The sequence below is a fragment of the Aotus nancymaae genome, unplaced genomic scaffold (assembly GCF_030222135.1).
Source record: "Aotus nancymaae isolate 86718 unplaced genomic scaffold, 86718_ANA_hifiasm-v0.15.2.pri h1tg000007l, whole genome shotgun sequence".
In the NCBI taxonomy this organism is placed as follows: Eukaryota; Metazoa; Chordata; class Mammalia; order Primates; family Aotidae; genus Aotus; species Aotus nancymaae.
In genome coordinates, this window is record NW_026988418.1 from 65,354,090 (window position 1) to 65,373,916 (window position 19,827).

Here is a 19,827-nt window from a genome sequence, read left to right on the forward strand (position 1 = left end):
AAAGAACTTGAAATAACCTTAATGTCCAGTGGCAGTAAGGCTAAATTAACCGTATTATATCCATGTAAGGAAATATTATGTTGATAGTAAAAAAGTATGCTTATGAGAAGCTTTTGATGAAATGAAAATATTGTGTATGCCCTAATGTTAAGTAAAAAGGAGTATATCTATATTTACCAATTTGCTGTGAACCTAAAACAGCCCTAAAAAGTAAAGTGTAGGCTGGGCATGGTGGCTCATGCCTGTAATCCCAGCACTTTGGGAGGCCGAGGTGGGCAGATCACGAGGTCAAGAGATCAAGACCGTCCTGGCCAACATGGTGAAACCCCATCTCTACTAAAACTACAAAAATTGCTGGGCTTGGTGGCACATGCCTGTAATCCCAGCTACTTGGAAGGCTGAGTCAGGAGAATTGCTGGAACCCGGGAGGCGGAGGTTGCAGTGAGCCGAGATTGTGCTACTGCACTCCAGCCTGGTGACAGAGCGAGACTCCATCTCAAAAATAAACAAATAAATAAATAAAGTGTAATCTTTTTTAAAGAAACAACATAAGAATGTTTAATTTGCTTTATGAACTCAACTCTCCAAAAGTAGAAGAAATAAGAGGAACTCCTTTGTTGGATCTAATGTTAAAAACGTGTCAATATTGGTTTATGATGTAGAAGTGACTAGAGCTTGGGAGAAAGTAATGGCTTTGTGGAGCTCTTTAGGGTGCAGAAGGGACCTGTTCATTTCACTCGAGGAAAGCACATTTCAACAAGTTGGGAAATCTGCATGAGTCAAAAACATTAAAGGAGAATAGGGCTAAAGAGGGACAGAAATTTCCAAGAAATAAAATGCTCATTATGTAATCACAAATGAACCAAGGAAACACGCTGGACCCCACCTTCTTCCTCATTTCCCTTTTCATCCCCCTCTAAGTTCTGTCCAATTTAAATCCAAATTTCCACCCACTCTTCTTCAGACTACTTTTATTTTTCACCTGGGCTATCATATCAGGTTCCCAACTGGCCTCCCCATATCAACTCTGGCCCCTTTCAGGGTTCAAGGCATTCTCCACCCTCCACACTATACCCACAGTGATTATTTTGAAATATAAATCTGATTCCAATCCCATCATTTCTATCCTACCGCCCCACCCTTAGAACCACTCACCAGCTCCCTAGCACCTCCAGGATAAAGAAAAACAGTTTTAACAGCCTACAAGACCCTGCCGAGTCTGGGCATCACCTGTCTCTCCAGAGCCATCAAGCTCCATCTTACTCTCTTTACTCCATCCGTAATGGCCTTCTGTAGTCCCACACAATCACCAAATGTTCCAGTGACACAGGGCCTTTGGATATGCAAGTCTCTTCCCGGAAGGCTCCTTCTCTTCCCCCATCTGCCCCCCATAACCCTTTTTAAAAATCAATAGACTATTTTTTTTTTTACAGTAGTTTCAGATTCATAGCAAAATTGAGCAGAAAGCATGAAGAGTTCCCATATACCCTGTCCCACCCCCACCCCCAACCCCATATGCACACAGCCTCCTCCACCCTCAATATCATGGAACAGTGTGGGACGTTTGCTACAACTGATGAACTGACATAGATGCGGCATTATCACCCAAAGGCCATAGCTTACATTATGGTTCATTCTTTGTGTTGCACATTCAATGGGTTTACACAAATGTGTAATGATTGATACCCACCCTTACTGTTTCATCACCCTAAAAATCCCTTGATCTTTAATTTCCTAGTGACTATGATGTTGAGCACCTGCTCACATGCTTACTTGCCATCTATGTATCTACTTTGGTGAAGTGTCTGTTCAGATCTTTTGCTCATTTCTAAATTGAATTGTTTCCTTCCTTTTTGACCTTAGTTAATCCTTCCTACTCATCTTTTAGATCTCAGTGATCCCTTTCTTGCATCTTTAACTAGATTTAAGAAAGAAAAAAAACTCCTTATAAACTCTTAGCTATGTGCCTCTGTGCCTCTTCACAGTTGTTGAGCTGTAATTTTATATTTATTTGTGTAATTATTTGAATAGTGTCTGTTTCTTTGAGTTTGTAAGAGCAATCACCATATCTGCTTTTGTTCCCTGGTATATCAGTAGTTCCTAGTACTGTACCCAACACATAGTAGGGGTTCCACAAACATAGAACAAGGAATAATTAATAACTTCATTGAGAAGGAGGATGGACTGAGGCCAGAGAAGTCACCTGAAGAAACCACCTCAAATACACGGTGAGCTCAGAATTTCAAAGAGCAAGTACAGCAGTAGGAAGGCGCAGAGGACCAAAAAGAAATGTCCAAAGCAGAACCAGTCCACAAGACCGGGGTCAGGAATACTCACATGTAAAATGAGCCGAGGCTTAAACAAATGACAGAAACCAGAAACCCTGTTTCAGAAAATCATTCAGGGCAAGACAAACAACTGGGAAGATCCAGGCCCCACACTTAATGGAGGAGGTGAATTTTTCAATGCAGAATGTTTTTCTCCCTCAAGAAGAGTAATTCTCCAACCGGAAAATGTAAAGGCAAATTCCAGAAGAAGAACATGGAGTGCAGCAGTGAGGAGGTGGTGGGAGCATCTGGACACATTCAAGTTTTGGTTTTAGAAATCGCAACGGAACTCGAGGATGTGATTGCAGAAATACTGTCCGCGATTTCTGAGAAATTTGGGAAAGGAGCCAACAGCAGGGAAGTGTGAAATGTTTGTCAGTTTTCAAAAAGGAAGAATGTGCAAATGGGGTACATTCAACGACCTCTGACTTCCGAACAACATTAATTTGTGGTACAGATGTGGACTAGATTTGTAATGGAGTGCCTAGAAAGTGGAATTTTACATCTTTCTGCCTCCATGAACTGCCACTTAAAAGTTGCCAGCTTGCTTCTCTTGCTAGAGGAGGCAGCCAGTCTTCTTAGAGAGAGTGTTTGTTCCTAGAAGAATCATGTGAATGGTCTCCTTCAGTTATATAAATGTGGGCAGTTAGGCAACCATCATCCTGAGAAGAGGATATAACTGGACATTTTTTCTCTACTGTGTGGCTTGACTAAGGCTGTTCTCCATATTTCTTGGTGTGAAGAGCTCGTTGCCGAAGCATTTGGGCAAATTTATACAGGAGCACATCTTCTGGGAGAAGATGGATCCAAACTTCTCCCTTCTCATTTGAGGCAAAATGTAACCAGATCTCTGATGGGCTGACATGGTCACACCTGAAACCATGGATGAGTTCCATCTGAAATGACCAAGAACCAACCCCACCCCCACTGTGCCCACTCAAATGGAAGAGGAGGTGTGAAACGATGTCCTGATTGTCCTCTGTCATGGTGCGTGGCTGAGGCAGATGCACCCCCGCAGCCCAGCTGCCCCAGCAGAGGGGTGTCTGTGTGTAGCAGGCCACATGTGGTGCATTTTTGTTTAAGTGTGACACTGGGGGAGGACTCAATGCAGCTTGTGTCAATAACCGGACTATTCATGTGATAGGACTTTGGCAGGGCTGGTTTACAAGATATAGGTCACAGAGACCCGCCTGATAAAACAGAATGTGATAAAAAAGCCAGCCAAAACCCACCAAACCAAGATGGCAACAAAAGTGACCTCTGGTGGTCCTCACTGCTCATTATACACTAATTATAATACATTACCATGCCACAAGACACTCCCATCAGCACCACAACAGTTTATAAATACCATGGCAACCTCTGGAAGTTACCCTATTATACGGTCTAAAAAGAGAGGGAACCTTCAGTTCCGGGAAGTCTCCACCCCTTTCCTAGAAAACTCACAAATAATCCACCCATATTTAGCATGTAATCAAGAAATAACCGTAAGTATAGCCAGCCAGCAGCTCACTAGGGCTGCTCTGCCTACGGAGTATCCCCCCTTTTATTCCTTTACTTTCTTAATAAACTTGCTTTCACTTTGCTTGCTCGCTCTTGAATTCCTTCTTGTGCAAAGCCAAGAACCCACGTGGCCTCCCAAGCTGAGCCTTAATTTTGGGGTTCACTCTGTGACATTAGCAGCGATGCATCAGGAGCTGGGGTGGGAGTGGAGGAGTTCTGGCTTCAACAGTGACAGAGATGGCAACATCAGAGAGAGCCTGGGTTCCCTTGGTCAAACACTGCATAATCCAAGAAATGGACAGGCAGCAAGGAGAGAGAGGCTTTTGCTCATAAAGAAAAGAACTTACAGTTGAGGAATGTGAGTCCTTTTAAATCATCAGTCCCAGAAAGACATTAAAATGAGAAAGCAATCACATTCTACTTCCCCCTTGAGCTATGTATTCATCTCTTGAAACTGCTTTTTTTTTTTAATTGCCACAAGTAGCTATAAATTAACCCAATAATGTGCACTTGGACACTATATTGCTTAACAATGTATAGCAAATCACTATTCAGTGTTACTTTGTGTGGTTTTATTTGTTTGTCTGTTTGTTTGTTTGTTTGTTTGTTGAGACAGAGTTTTGCTTTTGTTGCCCAGGCTGGAGGGCAATGGCGCGATCTCGGCTCACTGCAACCTCCACCTCCCGGGTTCAAGCAATTCTCCTGCCTCAGCCTCCCGAGTGGCTGGGATTACAGGTGCCCACTACCACATACAGCTGGTTTTTGTATTTTTAGTAGAGACTAGGTTTCACCATATTGGCCAGGCTGGTCTCCTGACCTCAGGTGATCTGCCCGCCTCAAGCCTCCCAAAGTGCTAGAATTACAGACGTGAGCCACCATGCCTGGCCCAATGTTACTTTGGTAAACCAATGAGAATTCCTGACAAACAACTTTGTATCAGCCCACTGCCTGTCCCCACTTTCTGCCTTTAAAAATTCACTTGTGGCCGGGTATGGTGGCTCACGTCAGTAATCCCAGCACTTTGGGAGGCCAAGGTGGGTAAATCACAAGGCCAGGAGTTTGAGACCAGCCTGGCCAACATGGTGAAACCCTGTCTCTACTACAAATAAAAAATAAAAAAAATTGGCTGGGCATAGTGGCAGGCGCCTGTAATTCCAGTTACTCAGGAGGCTGAGGCAGGAGAATCACTTGAACCCAAGAGGTATAGCTTGCAGTCAGCCAAGATTGCACCACTGCACTCCAGCCTGGGCAATAGAGTGAGACTCCATCTCAAAATAAATCTACTTGTAACTGCTACCGATCAGAGCGTGTGTTCAGGGCAACTTGAATCTTTGCTGCCTGGTTGCAATTCTCAAGTTTGGCCCAAATAAACTCCTTACATTAATTTTGCCTCAGCTTCTTCCTTTTAGGTTGACACTTACTTGGTGTACTGGGCTGAATGGCAACCCACGACCGCAAATCCATATCTACCTGGAACCTGAGAATGTGACCTTATTTGAAAGTAGGGTCTTTGTAGATGTAATTAGTTAAGATGAGGTTCTATTGGATTTGGGTGGGCCCTAAATCTAATGTGACTGGTATCCATACAAGAAGAGGGGAGGACACACAGAGATTCACACGGGAAGGAAGTCCAGGTGACCCTGGAGGCAGGGACTGGAGTGACGCACCTGCAAGCCAAGGAATGCCAAGGGTTGCCAGCCAGAAGGAATAACCCCACCAACACCTAGATTTCAGACTTCTGGCCCCTGAACTGCAAGACATGACATTTCTGTTGTTTTTAGCCACTGATTTATGGTACTTTGTTCCAGCAGCCTGGTAACAAATTGATTTGGAGATGTGGGGATTTAAGAGATTAATCTAGAAAATAAGAAATTAGAATCTTACTGGAATCCCAAGCTGGTAAGGCAAGTTACACTAGTTACAGATTTTTAAACAGATGTCTTATCTGCTCTGATGAACTAACAAAATGCTGAAATGACGTAATATTTTTGTGGATAAGCTAGCAAAATGTGGGTTCGATGATGGTACAAGTTGAGGGTTTTCAGCTAGTTTAACACCCGATTGGATTGACTGAATGATACTGGTGCACAGGAAGATTGCATGCCTCTGTCCTTTATAGTTACTTGGCTAATACTTTGAATATGTTTTTATCAAATACATGAGCAACGCAAAGTTGGCAAGGATGACTAATGATATAAATGACAGATGCCACATTCAAATTAGTCAGCATAGCTAGAATGATGAACCAAAAGCCCCAGGATGAAATTTTATGGGAAAAAATGAAAAACTAAACCTTCAGGTTCAGAAAACTACTTTCAAGAATGAACTGAAGGACTTGGATGAGAGCAAGTCACATGGGGAAATTTCTGGAGATTGATAGTTGACACTAGCTTAATAGGCAATAGCACTATGACTTGATCTCTCAAAAAGGTAACTGAATTTTAGAGCACATTGATACCGTACCGATATTAACTAACTCATCAATCCAGTTTCTTCCCAATAGATTAAAGTGATTTCAAAATAGGTAATTGAAATGTTTACTGGGGCAAATGTTCAGCATCTATCAAATACGGAATGAGCAGCCTCAAGATTCCAAACTGTTCCTTCTAACTGGTGCCCTTCCTCACAGAAGGAGCTAAGTATGTACCAGGCCAAGGACTCCAAGAAGCAGAAACAGATCAGGCTGGAGCTGTGGACATAGCCATTGGCCTACAACAGACTTCACAGGCTGCAGCAGCACTTGGTACCCTGCCCAGGCACTCCTTCACTTCTGCCTTCAGCATTTCACACACAGGTCTCTTGCAGGCCACACCAACTCCACACTATACAGAGAAAGGAATTCTGGGAATGGTAGTTCCAGTTTAGCAAAATTGACACCATGTAAATCCAATACATCTGAAAGATTATTTTTTAACTTAAAAAAACTTTTCATTTTGAAATAATAGTCAATTTCCAAAAAAAACTGCAAAAAGAGTTCCTGTATGCCCTTCACTGAGCATTCCTGAAGGTTAACATCTCACATAACCATATATTATTACCAAAATCAGGAAATTGACATTGATACTGTTAACTAATTTACAGATCCTATTCAAGTTAAGTTAATTGCCCCACTAATCTCCCTTTTCTGATACAGAAAATCCAACCCAGGCTTCTATGTAGCATTTAGTTGCCATGTCTCCCTAGTCGTCTCCATTCTGGGACAGTCCTCAGTCTTCTGAAAAACTTTTTAAGAGTAAAAAACCAGAAAATGATGTCCAGAATGGTGAAGGCCTGGAAAGCAAGTGCCCCGAGGAAATGCTGCTGGAACTGGAGCTATCAGCCTGGAGAGAAGTCTCAGGGGATGCATTAGTCGTCTTCAAAGTTGTCTTCAACACTAAAGGATCTTCCTGCAGAAGTTGGAATAGTCTTATTCTGTGTTGCCCCATGGGGTGGAAATAGAATTAGCATATTCTGTGGAGTAGGTGTTCTATAGGTGGAATTACTACTTGGAAGAGTTCGACTTGTCACTATGCAGAACACTCTGTCAGTTAGAATTAACTGTACCGTAGGCTGGGGTGACAGCAAACAGAGCTGGATGAGACCAAACAGATAGGCCTGAGTAACAAGAAGCCAGATGGAGGCAGGTGCGGGGGGGAGAGGGTGGTGGCAGGAGCAGATATAGAGAAGGGCAGCTGGCCTGGGCCCACATGACTTAGGGATATTGCATTCAGGAGGAGAGCAAAATGGACAGAGACTTGATTGGCAGGCCCAAGGGAGAAAGTTGGTGAGACAGCAGCAGGAACAGAGGACACCTCCATCCAAATAGGTTTGCTACCAAATTCTATTAGTAGACAATCTGAGCCATTACCTGCAGCCCTACCCGAGGACAGTTCATTTAGTTTGTCCACTCTTGAAAGGTCTCTTTTGAAAGGACCTGTCATGAGAGAGAGGGTGATCTGGAGAGACAGAAATTGCCTTTGGTCTGGGAGTTCTGTGTTGGGAGCAGAGGAACAGCAGTACCTCTTAGGGGGTACTGAGGCATGCTGGGAGCTGGAAAGGAGCCAAATCCTTGGCATGGCTTAAGTCTGGGCAGTCCTTGTAGCTGAAGGTTTGGCCAGGATCCTTCAAAGTGATGATATCCATCTGAAGCTCATGTCACCACTGACAGACAACTAAATGGCAGTGAGGAAAAGCAATTAGCCAAAGCATACGTAAAGAAAGATCTTAGTGACATTTCTACTTTCAAAGTCAGTCAATAATTGGGATTTCTGGTCCAGCAAATATTTAGTTCAACAAAATCGTCATGAGTAAGTAGCTAACAACTGTATCACAATGCAATACTGTCATTACCATGGTCTCATCCATCTGTCTGGTCGCAGACTCACATATCTGTGTGTCCATCTTGCCTTTAGTCCATCCATCATCTGTCCCTTCACCCATCCAGTCACACTTCTCCATCAAGCAAACATTGATTAATTTAGCTATGGTCGGCTGGGTGAGGTGGGCACGCCTGTAATCCCAGCACTTTGGGAGGCTGAGGCAGGCAGATCACTTGAGGCCAGAAGTTCAAGACCATCCTAGCCAACATGGCAAAGCTCCATGTCTACTAAAAATACAAAAAATTAGCCAGATGTGGTGGTGCACACTTGTAATCCCAGCTACTCAGGAGGCTGAGGTACAAGAATCACTTGGACCCGGGGATGCAGTGAGCCGAGAGCATGCCACCGGACTCCAGCATGGGCAACAGAGCGAGACTCTGCCTTGAAAAAAAAAAAATTTAGCTATGATCCAGTGGATGGTGGAGGAGCAAAGGTAACAAAACAATGAAGCTGTCAGTGGATAAAACCCAGACTTAAGCCAAGGAAATTTAGATTTCCCTTTAAAATTCATCCAACTGAGCAATTTGTTTTTCTTTTTCTTTTTTTTTTTTTTGAGAAGGAGTTTCGCTCTTGTTGCCCAGGCTGGAGTGCAATGGCGCGATCTTGGCTCACCGCAACCTCCACCTCCTGGGTTCAGGCAATTCTCCTGCCTCAGCCTCCTGAGTAGCTGGGATTACAGGCACACGCCACCATGCCCAGCTAATTTTTTGTATTTTTAGTAGAGTCGGGGTTTCACCATGTTGATCAGGATGGTCTCGATCTCTTGACCTCGTGATCCACCCGCCTCGGCCTCCCACAGTGCTGGGATTACAGGTGTGAGCCACCACACCCAGTCCCATTTTTCTTTTCTTTTTTTTTTTTTTTTTTTTTTTGTTGGAGAGAGAGTCTTGGAGAGTCTTGTTCTTTCACCCAGGCTGGAGTGCAGTGGCACGATTGTGGCTCACTGCAGCCTCAACTTCCTGGGCTCAAACGATCCTCCAGCCTCAACCTCCTGAGTAGCTGGGACCTCAGGCATATGCCACCATACTCAGCTAATTTTTTACTTTTTGTAGAGACTGGGTCTTACTATGTTGCCCAGGCTGGTCTCAAACTCCTGGTCTCAAGCAATCCTCCTACTTTGGCCTCTAAAAGCGTTGGGATTACAAGTGTGAGCCACCACACCCAGACTAGCAATTTCTATACATGATTCAAAGTGATTTATAGGCAGTAAGTAAAAGTTATTTGAATTTCCACAGCAGGTTCAGATTGTTTGTGACTCATGAGAAATTCTTGGAATTGAAATCAGATTCAATAAAAGTCCATCAACTAGGAAGAGAGGGATCAATACCTATTCCCTCCCTCTTTCCAACTCAAGATTATGGGAATCTCTCTGATGAGCTGACGTGGTCCCTGCTGAGGACCACTGGTGGGAAAGGCCACCAAGAACCACCAAGGGAGAAACTTACCAGAGGGGACGTGGACTGAGAAGAGGTAACTTGACTGCCACCTCCTGACCCAGCTGCTCTGGCAGGGAGTCCAAGTGTGGGAGTCCAAGTGTGGAGCTTTCTTGGCTGCGTATGACACTGGAGTATGGGAGTTTTCTTCCTCGACACATCACCAAGGCCCGCCCAGGGGCCTGAATTATCAGTGCCATTGCAGCCGCGAGCTGGGTGAGGCTGCCTGTGGTCAACGATCACAGTCATCAAAGGACCTGAGTTCCAGGCACTGCTCTGTCACTCAGTGGCCACCTGACTTAGCTCAGGTTCCCAGCCATGAATTGAGGACATTACAATTTCCTTCTCACCAGAATCCTAAAGGCTAAATTGAGAAGATACTGCCAGATGTGGAGGTGTCAGAACCTTGGCATCGTGAAGTGGTGGACTCGCGGGTTTGTAAAAAGAATTTACTGACAACAGGAGATGTTTGAAAAGCCAGGTTTATTAGAAGGAACTCTGCAGAAGAGCGCAGCAGGGCACCTCAGGGAGAGGGCTGAGCTTGGATTTTTGAGGTGGATTTTGCCTTAGGAGTACTTATGGACCTTAAGGCAGGAGCTTGAGGGTAATTTGAACCATACTGGCCATGAAAGTCATGATAAATGATTACATCTGGAGACATTTTGGTGCTGTGGGTTGCACAGTGAGTTTTGGCATGGCATTCTGGAGAGGTATAAAAATTTGAGCTATGTATAAATTTGGCGGGGAAAAGAAATCTGGAACCAGATGTTTGCTTTAGATAACACAAAAGTCTAATAACTTCTAATTTCCCCAGATGAGGAGCTGTGCCTCTGGATGGCCTGTTTGATGGTCACCAGGTGGTCTTTGCACCCTTCTAAATCCCTCAGATAAGAAGTTTTTGTCTCCAGGGCCTGTTCATCGATCACTGGATGATTTTTGCTCTCCTCAGATACCTGGAAGTGTGTTTCAGGAACCAGCTCCAGCCAGCTTTTTCCCATCCTTAGATGGCTAGTCAACCATCACCTCCTACTGATTGGCGCTTTGATCTTGGATGAGAGAAATTGCTGACAAAATATAAATCATCAGTCATTTTGCCCTACTTTGAACAGTAATATTCTTTGATTTCTTTTTCTCTTTTTACCTAACATTTCCGAGTTTAAATCTGCTATAAAACATGGGTAACAGAATGTATCTCATTGAGTTACTGTAAAAATTAAATGAGATATTAAGTGCCTACTGAAAGGCAAGGTTTGGTATAGGCTTGGGATGAGAAATCAATTCCTGCTTCATTGCTCCTTGGATCTATAGCTTTAATGAGTACGTGAAGAGTAGATACTCAAAAATAGTTAATCAAGCTGGGCGTGGTGGCTTAAGCTGTAATCCCAGCACTTTGGGAGGCCGAGGCGGGTGGATCACGAGGTCAAGAGATTGAGACCATCCTGGTCAACATGGTGAAACCCTGTCTCTACTAAAAATACAAAAAAAAATTAGCTGGGCATAGTGGCGCATGCCTGTAATCCCAGCTACTCAGGAGGCTAAGGCAGGAGAATTGCCTGAACCCAGGAGGTGGAGGTTGCGGTGAGCCAAGATCGCGCCATTGCACTCCAGCCTGGGTAACAAGAGCGAAACTCCTTCTCAAAAAAAAAAAAAAAAATAGTTAATCATAGCTAAAAATTATTGAGCACTTACTTTAGGTCAGGCATAGTGTTATATACCCTTTTTATATTAATTTGTTTAATCCTCATAACAGACCTATGGCTTGTGTACAAATACAATTCCCATTATACAGAAAGAAAATAGGAGCACAGAGAAGTTAAGTAGCTTGCCCAAGATCACACAGCTGGTAAACAGTAGAGCCAGTACATGAACCCACACATTCCACTCCCAGAGCCCTTGCTCCTAAGTGCTGTACAACACTGCATCGTTACTGAGGCAGAAACACAAATTCAGTCCCAATTCAGCTTGAAAGTAGCTAATGGTAATGAGATACAGGTTACCTCTAATTTGTGGGAAACTTGGCCAGATGGGGCTTAGTTTCATCCGCTTTTCTCTGCCTTTCTAAGTCATCTCAACGACGTGTTTCAGTCTGTCTCCCTATATTTCTTTATGCTGCTCACCTCAAGTCACAGGCAATTTGATATTTTATGTTTTAATACTGCTAAATGGTCAAGAGTTTGAGAGAAAGAGAGAGCAACAAGATTAACACAGTATTATGTGTCATAAATGGATAGTAGCCTGGATCTAGCTAGACATTAAAAAATTAGGCCAAATAGGAATGGGGAGAAAAGAGAGATCCTCTTTTGAGCAACATGATTAGAAACTAATTGCCCCTTGTAAAGCACAGTACAAAAGAAGAATTTCCCATATCAAAGAAGCTGGGAAATGATACCCTGTGGCCCCAGATGATCAGAAGGAAACAGAAAGAGATGTAAGTCCATCAGTACCGAGGTGGAGGATGCCAAAAGTGAGCGACACGTAAGTAGCCAGGAAACAGGAGTCACCATGTCAACCCACCATGCTGGGTAAAAATGGCCCAGAAATACAAGGGAAGGGGAAGCCCAGCCAAGGATTTGGGATGGGCAGGATTCTACTTGGAGGGCTCTTTGTCTAGTGTAGCAGACAGGAAGGATTCCAGCTGTCATAAAAACAGAAGTGAACTATGCCCCATTTATTCTCTGAGCACTGACCATGCATCTGCCTCCTTGGTGAATGCCAAGATGCACAGATGAACAAAAGCTCTCACCTACCTTTCCAAGTTCACAATCTCCCAGGGCAGATGGCCCAGCAAGGGTATGGTTGCCATGCTGTGTAATGATTGCTTTTATTGGACTTGGGGTAAGAGGAGCAAAGAGGAAGCAGGTCCAGGTACAGAGACGATATATCTGAGCTGCAGCTTAGAGAATAACAAGGTGTTTTCTATGTGGATGGCACTGAAGTTTTCTTATTCCTATCAGAGGAGACCTCATTTGGAAAGACACTAGAATCCCAACTGGTTTGGCATGTTGGGGAAAGTATGTTGGGAACATGCGATGGAGGGCTGGGGGGTTGTGCTGAGTCAAATCAAGACGTTAGTTTATCCTGAAGGCACCACTCACCTCTGACAGTTGCTGAGGTCACGGAGTCTTGCCTGCTGGGGTACCACACCCCCACGGCAGTACGTTCCAAACTACAAGTCACAACCCATTGGATAATGAAATCAATTTTATGTCTGAAAACTAGAATTTTTTGAAAATAGCAAAATAGACTAGAAAGAACAATGCCTTTCAAAGGATCAGTTGTAGAGGATCTACTTTTTGTTTTTCAGACGAGTCTCACTCTGTTGCCCAGACTGGAGTATAGTGGCACGATCTCTTCTCACTCTGACCTCTGTGTCCTGGGGGTTCAAGTGATTCTCCTACCTCAGCCTCCCAAGTAGCTGGGATTACAGGAGCATGCCACTAGGCCCGGCTAGTTTTTGTATTTTTAATAGAGATGGGGTTCCACCATGCTGGCCAGGCTGGTTGCAAAGGGATCTGCTTTTTTTGTTTAGTTCCAACCCGTCATGAATGGATACTTTTGCAAAATGCAATAAAACAATAAAAATGAATTACTAGAAAAAGGATCATGCTCATAGATGTCATACTACTGTCAACTTACTACAAACGCCTAAAATACTCTATTTTTAACAACTTTATTGAGATATAATTCACCCATTTAAAGTGTACAATTCAATGGTGCTTAGTATATTCACAGAGCACCAAAATCTATCTTAGAACATTTCCATCCCTCCTAAAAGAAACCTTCTACCCGTTAGCAGGTAATACCATTTCCCTCAGACTCTCATTACCCCAGCCCTAGGAAACTACCAAACTACATTCTATCTCCATAAATGTGTCTATTCTGGACATTTCAGATAAATGGAATCATACACCATGCCATTGTGAGAAGCAGAAAAGTTCCTTTTTAAAGTTTCCTTTCTTGTTAAAAAGTAAGTGTGCTAATAGCTTTGTTAAGCCCTATCCTATGTAGCTGTTAGGCATGCCATGCTTACAGGCACATAGTACATTCTATGTCCTTGTACTTTAACCAAGATATCTGTACTGGACGTGCTCACAGGCATGCCCCAGCTCTCCATTGCTTTTACCTGTTTAGAAAAGTTTTAAGTCATTAGTCAGTCGGGTTTTAGTTTAAATTGTGAGATCTGGCTCCAGTCGATGGAAATCAAACACAGCAGTAAGAACCACCCCAAATGCGTAAGAAATAAACTTGTGTGTATTCCTTTGTTCTTTGCACTCTTGTGGCAAGATGGCTAGTGAGAGTACCCTTCCTACAGTCCAGGAAGTAAAAAATTGAATTGTTGAAAAATCCTTTGTCTCAGTGCTAATTTTTCTTTGCGGCACCGAGCATCTATTTCCAACATCTATTTCCAACACAGGCTTTTGTGACCGGCTTCTTTTTCAGCATAATGTTTCAGGGTTCATCCGTATGTGTCAGTACTTCATTTCTTTTTATTGCCAAATAATATTCTATTTTGTGGATATACCACATTTTGTTTATCCATCCATCTGTTGATGGACATTTGGATTGTTTTCCCTTTGGGACTATTATAAATAATGCTGCTATGAGCATTCATGTGTAAGCTGTTAGGTAGACACCCAGGAATGGAATTGCTGGGTCATATGGTAACTCTGTTTATCTTGTTGAGGAACTGCCAGACTGTTTTCCACAGGAGCTGCACCTCTTTCCATTCCCACTAGCAGTGCATGAGGCTTCCAATTTCTTGATATCCTCAGCAACACTTATGATTATCTGTCTTTTTTATTATAGCCACCCTAATGGGTGTGAAGTGCTATTTCATTGTAGTGTTGCATTTCCCTAATGGCTAATGTGTTGACATCTTTTCATGTGCAAAACACTTTAATTTCTCTGATTTTCTGCACTCATCTCCTCCCTGTCTGGTGACAAGCAGTTCAGGGACCACAGTTTGAGTAGCGCTGGCCTGGAAAATATGAGTGCATCCCTTGGAGTGAGGTTAAGTGTTGTTTCATGGAATTTTTGCTTCACCTAGATACATATGTTTATATATTCAGGACTGTGATATAAAATTTATTTGTATTGCTTACTGTTTGTAAACCCCTAGCCTGAAGATTTCCTGCCATTCATTCTCACTCAAAATAGAACAGGTCATCCTTGAAGAGGGACATTGTCCTTCTAAACATACCTATGGCAGGAAAGAGTCTATGGCCAAGTGCCACTATCTCACCCCTGGGAAAATCTGACTGGCTGTTCCAAAATATGAAGCTAATTTAAAAAGGGCTTAAGTCCCAAACCACTTTAGTCAATAAAATAGTCTCCCTATTTTGAACTCAGTAAAACATTTTAAGAATTTTCTTAATACTTTCATTGTGTAACCACCCAAGGGGTTCACCTTGCCCGCTGCCTAGACAGAGCCAGTTCATCAAGACAGGGGACAGAGCCAACTGTGTGGGAGACTAGAGTTGTTTTATTACTCAAATCAGTCTCCCGGAGCATTTGGGGAGCAGAGTTTTTAAGGATAACTTGGTGGGTTGGGGGAAGCCAGTGAGCCAGGAGTGCTGATTGGTCAGAGATGAAATCTTAGGGAGTTGGAGCTGTCTTCGTGCGCTAAGTCAGTTCCTGGGTAGCGGGGCCACAAGACCAGATGAGCCAGTTTATTGGAGTGAGCTTATCCAGTAAGTGCAGGATCTGATCTTAGGAGCAGTTCAGGGAGGGTCAGAATCCAGCTGCATGACTCCTAAACCATAATTTCTAATCTTGATCAGTCAAGTTAGATCTCTTTCACTGTCTCAGTCATAATTTTGCAAAGGCAGTTTCAACCCTTCCCTTTGGGTTTTATAATGCCTTCATCTTAAGATGTAGGCTATGAAGATGGGAAAAGGCCGTTGATCACTCTGGCTTCCTCTTGCAGACAGGGGACGGAGTGGGAATAGGAGTGAACCCCAAGGTGAGAAGACTGGAACTGCTTTGCACCTGTCTGAGTGCACTCATGCAGGCCTGGCTGGGCGTTCATGGCTTGCACGGCACAAACATTAGTACTCTCATCTATAGTTTTACCACAGTCTTTACATGAAACAGCCTACTATAAGATAAATAACGAGTCCTAGGATGATGAGTACAATTCCCAATTTTAAAAGCAAAGATTTGAAAGCATTTGTTTGAGGACTTCTAGCCCACAGAGGATTTCGAATTTAATCAAAACTGCAAGAAAAAACCTCAAGGGCCAGGTGTGGTGGCTCAAGCCTGTAATCCCAGAACTCTGGGGGGCCGAGGCAGGAGGATCACCAGAGGTCAGGAGTTCAAGACCAGCCTGGCCAACATGGTGAAACCCCATCGCTACTAAAAATACAAAAATTAGCCAGGCATGGTAGTGCATGCCTATAATCCCAGCTACCTGGAAGTCTGAGGCAGGAGAATCACTTAAATCCAGGAGTCGGAGGTTGCAGCGAGTCGAGATTATACCATTGCTCTCCATCCAGCCTGGGTGACAGAGTGAGACTCTGTCTCAAAAAAAAATTTTTTTTTTAAATAAAAAACCCTCAAGAACAGCAAACAACAGTGTGCTATAGTTTTTCTTTTGAAGCATAATTTTTCTCTCTCTAGTCCCCATTTTTATTAAAAACAAATCATGATAGAATTGATTTATTTACAAAATAAACTTTAGTCTTACTGTATTTGGCCTAATTATTTGCATAAAGTAAAGCAAGAATAATTATTTTTCACTTAGGTTTTTTTTGTTCCATGAAGAATCTCAGCTAAGACTTTTTAAAAGCTGAGCCCAGCCATGGGTTTGTACCGTCAAATACCTATGAGTTGGGCAAATTCATCTCCTCTTGAGGTCCCAAGATAACTTGGGGCTCCTGAACCTGTTTGAAAGTGAAATTCCTTACTTACCACAGGTCAGGAACCTTTTACAGGGATTCTGTGTGGACAAGGTATGAGGCCAGATTCCCCAACAGGCTTTAATTGGCTCTATAGGACAACTTTGATTCTTTAAAGGAAGCATACCATTCCAGTCAAAGCTTCAGTAAAATAACCGATTTCTCCAACTTTGTTCTGTTACAAAAGAAAACAAATTTGTATTGCACTTATGCTATACTGCCATAAATTGAGAATATTCACAAATAGTTTCCAAATTCTGGAGAAATCAGGTAGAGAGGAACTAATAGGCTCCAAATTTTATTCACAGGAGGGTATTTTATTCGCTTGTTAAAAGTTGCAAATAGCTCTAAAGAAATAAGGTCTCTTGACTCTCAAAATAAAAGGTTTAGCAATGTTTAACACATTAACTCTCATGAGAATCCTAGAAGTTTGATTTTTTCCTGTATTCCAATAGCATAATTTTTAAAGTTATCTGAGACCTGCACTTAGAGTCCTATATTTGATTACAAACTGCCTTTTAAAAAGGACCAAAGCAAGACAAAATGTCTGTGGATGACAGAAGTCTATAGCCCCTATTAAAGCTACAATTGACTAGGAATTTTGGTCACTTCTGTGGCATACAACAATTTTATATAACAATTATAATTATTAATGTTTCCTAAATTATATCAACATTATAGAAGTTTCCCATAATTTTGGAACACATACTAATAACATATTTACACAAATACAGTCCAAAGTGAAACAAACACCTTTCACTCTTCTATTTGAAAGCTTTTCCTCTATTCTAATGTCACAATCTCCAGAGTTATTTATCAGAATCCTGCATTTAAGAGCACCTGTTAAATTTTAAAGCTGATTATAAAAGCATCTTTTAAAGAGGACCAAAACAAGACAACAATTACCTGTGAATGACAAAAACATTTTAGGGCAGCCGCTGTTGACAAGGAAATTTACCTCTGTGACACACAGTCCTTTAACATAATAATTATAATTATTACTAATAATATAGACTAAGTCATATAAGAATTATAGGAGTTTTACATAATTTTAGAACATATACTGATAACACATTTACACAAATATAGACCAAAGAAAGCCAAACCCCATTTCATATTTGACAATGCTCCCTGTATGATTTTTGTACCAAATAAGCCAAATGTGATTTTTGGACTTTAGAGGACCTAATACCTAAAATGTTAGGTTAGAAAGAGACATAATTTATAATTTGATTTTGGAAAGTTTGTCAAATATCAAAGGTTTACAACACTGGATATCACAAAATGTAATCCCAAGTCACCATAACTTATTCATTTGGCCAAAATAACTCCGAAACAATTTTTTAAAAAGAAAAACCTTTACTCTGATAGAGAAGAGGTAGCTTTTTAAACAAGACCCAGTGAAGATAGCATAAGGTCAACTGAATCTGTCTCTTACCTCGCTCCTACTTTTTTTCCTGCCATTTACCCAAAGGAGAAAACAAAACCCTTTTATTATCTTTTAACATTACATGAAAATTATCTTCAAAAGAGAAAACCAAATTTCATGTTTGCATTAGTGCATCTTTAATGTTAAAGCTAGTTTTTTAGATAAAATTTTATATCTCTATCCAGTTTTAATTAGTTTCACCATAAGGTAAGATTTTCATAAACTTTTTAGAATCCTTTACAATTTTCCATCAAACAGCAGATCAATTTTCTAAGAAAACTCTGTTATTTGGACACATGGGCCCAGATTCTGGCCCCACATCGTATGATTTTAATGTTTTAACCTACAGAAAAAAGCTAAATAATTTATTTTAAATCTCAACCAACTTGTTTATACCCACAGAATTTTACAAGATCAACCCTTTACAAACCCTTTTCACTTTACTTAAACCTTCAGTTTTGTTCCATTACTCTTTTAGGTTAAGACCATCTTTAAAACCTCTGAACTACATAAAATTACATTTCCTTTTACAAAAACTATATTCCCGTGCCTTCTTATAATCTTTTACCAAAAACACATTTCCTACACACCTTGTATACAAAACTATTTCTCCAGTGGTCTTGACTCATGTTACAATGTTAACTCTTAGCAACTTTTATTGTTAGTGAAGAACCTGATAAGTAAGTGATTTTAATTACGTACTAGAGGTGGAGCCTAGGGCATCAGAAATAAACGAAGATAAGGTCTGACTCCTTTTAGCATAGTTAGTGCGCATGGATCTCCATATGCTCCCAGGTCTTATCTATAATCTAATGCTCCAAAGTAGGTAAATCGAACAATTTTCTTTTCTTTTCTTTTCTTTTCTTTTTTTTGAGACGAAGTCTCACTCTGTCACCCAGGCTGGAGTGCAATGGTGCAATCTCGTCTCACAGCAACCTCTGCCTCCTGGGTTCAAGCAATTCTCCTGCCTCAGCCTCCCAAGTAGCTGGGATTACAGGCTCCTGCCACCAAGCCCAGCTAAGTTTAATATTTTTAGTAGAGATAGGGTTTCACTATGTTGGTCAGGCTGGTCTCGAACTCATGACCTCAAGCGATCCACCAGCCTCAGCCTCCCAAAGTGCTGGGATCACAGGCGTGAGCCACCACGCATGGCCTATCAAACAATTTTCAAAAGTCAAAGAAACAGTTTAACCTTAAAGTATTTAGAAAATCTGGTATCTGACCTTAATTTAGACCAAATGTCTACATTTTCAAGACATTTTATTTTACCAATAATCTTTAAAACTGTCTTTATTTCCAAAAGATTACTAAAGTCTTGAGAACAAAAAGGCATTAAAGTTTCTATTTTTCTGACAAAATATTTGATTTAAGCACTTATTTTTCTAAGTCAATTAATCAGAGCTCTTTTATATATAAACATACAACACATGTAAATACACAGACAGACAGAAGATTGAGCACTTGTAAGATTTTCATTTGCCAGTTTCTTAATCAGATGACTGGCTTCAGGGTGGAACCCTTGGAGGAACAGGACAGGGAAAGCATGCGTGTCCAGGGCCAAATAAGCAGCAAATGAGCAGCTGAAGGCAAAGACAGATCCCCAAAATTAAGGGTGCCATTTTATACTGGATCCTGGATCCCCAAAGGAGGGAAATACTACAGGAGAAGACAGTGCAGCGCTTCTACTCTGCATTTCGTTGCAAGGCAACCCAAAGCCAGTCAGCTGATTTCGTAATCAGCCCATCCTTCATGGGAGTCTCATCTCCCAGTGAGGGCCGGGGATGCTTCCTTATCTTCCAGGTGGCCAAGAGCATGCTTCTCTGATCCAAGTGTGCAGAGTCAAGTATCCTTCCATAGCTACTATTAGCCATCCCTTAAAGT

General features: G+C 41.9%; 1 long non-coding RNA gene across 1 annotated transcript; it reads right to left on the reverse strand.

The window, feature by feature from the left end:
• Positions 1–4,941: 4,941 nt before the first annotated feature.
• On the reverse strand, positions 4,942–9,731 carry LOC105727870 (uncharacterized). Its single transcript, XR_001109876.2, has 3 exons — positions 9,634–9,731; positions 7,678–7,981; positions 4,942–7,216 (listed from the first exon to the last, which is right to left on the reverse strand). It is a non-coding gene; the product is annotated as an uncharacterized LOC105727870 (long non-coding RNA).
• Positions 9,732–19,827: the final 10,096 nt, after the last annotated feature.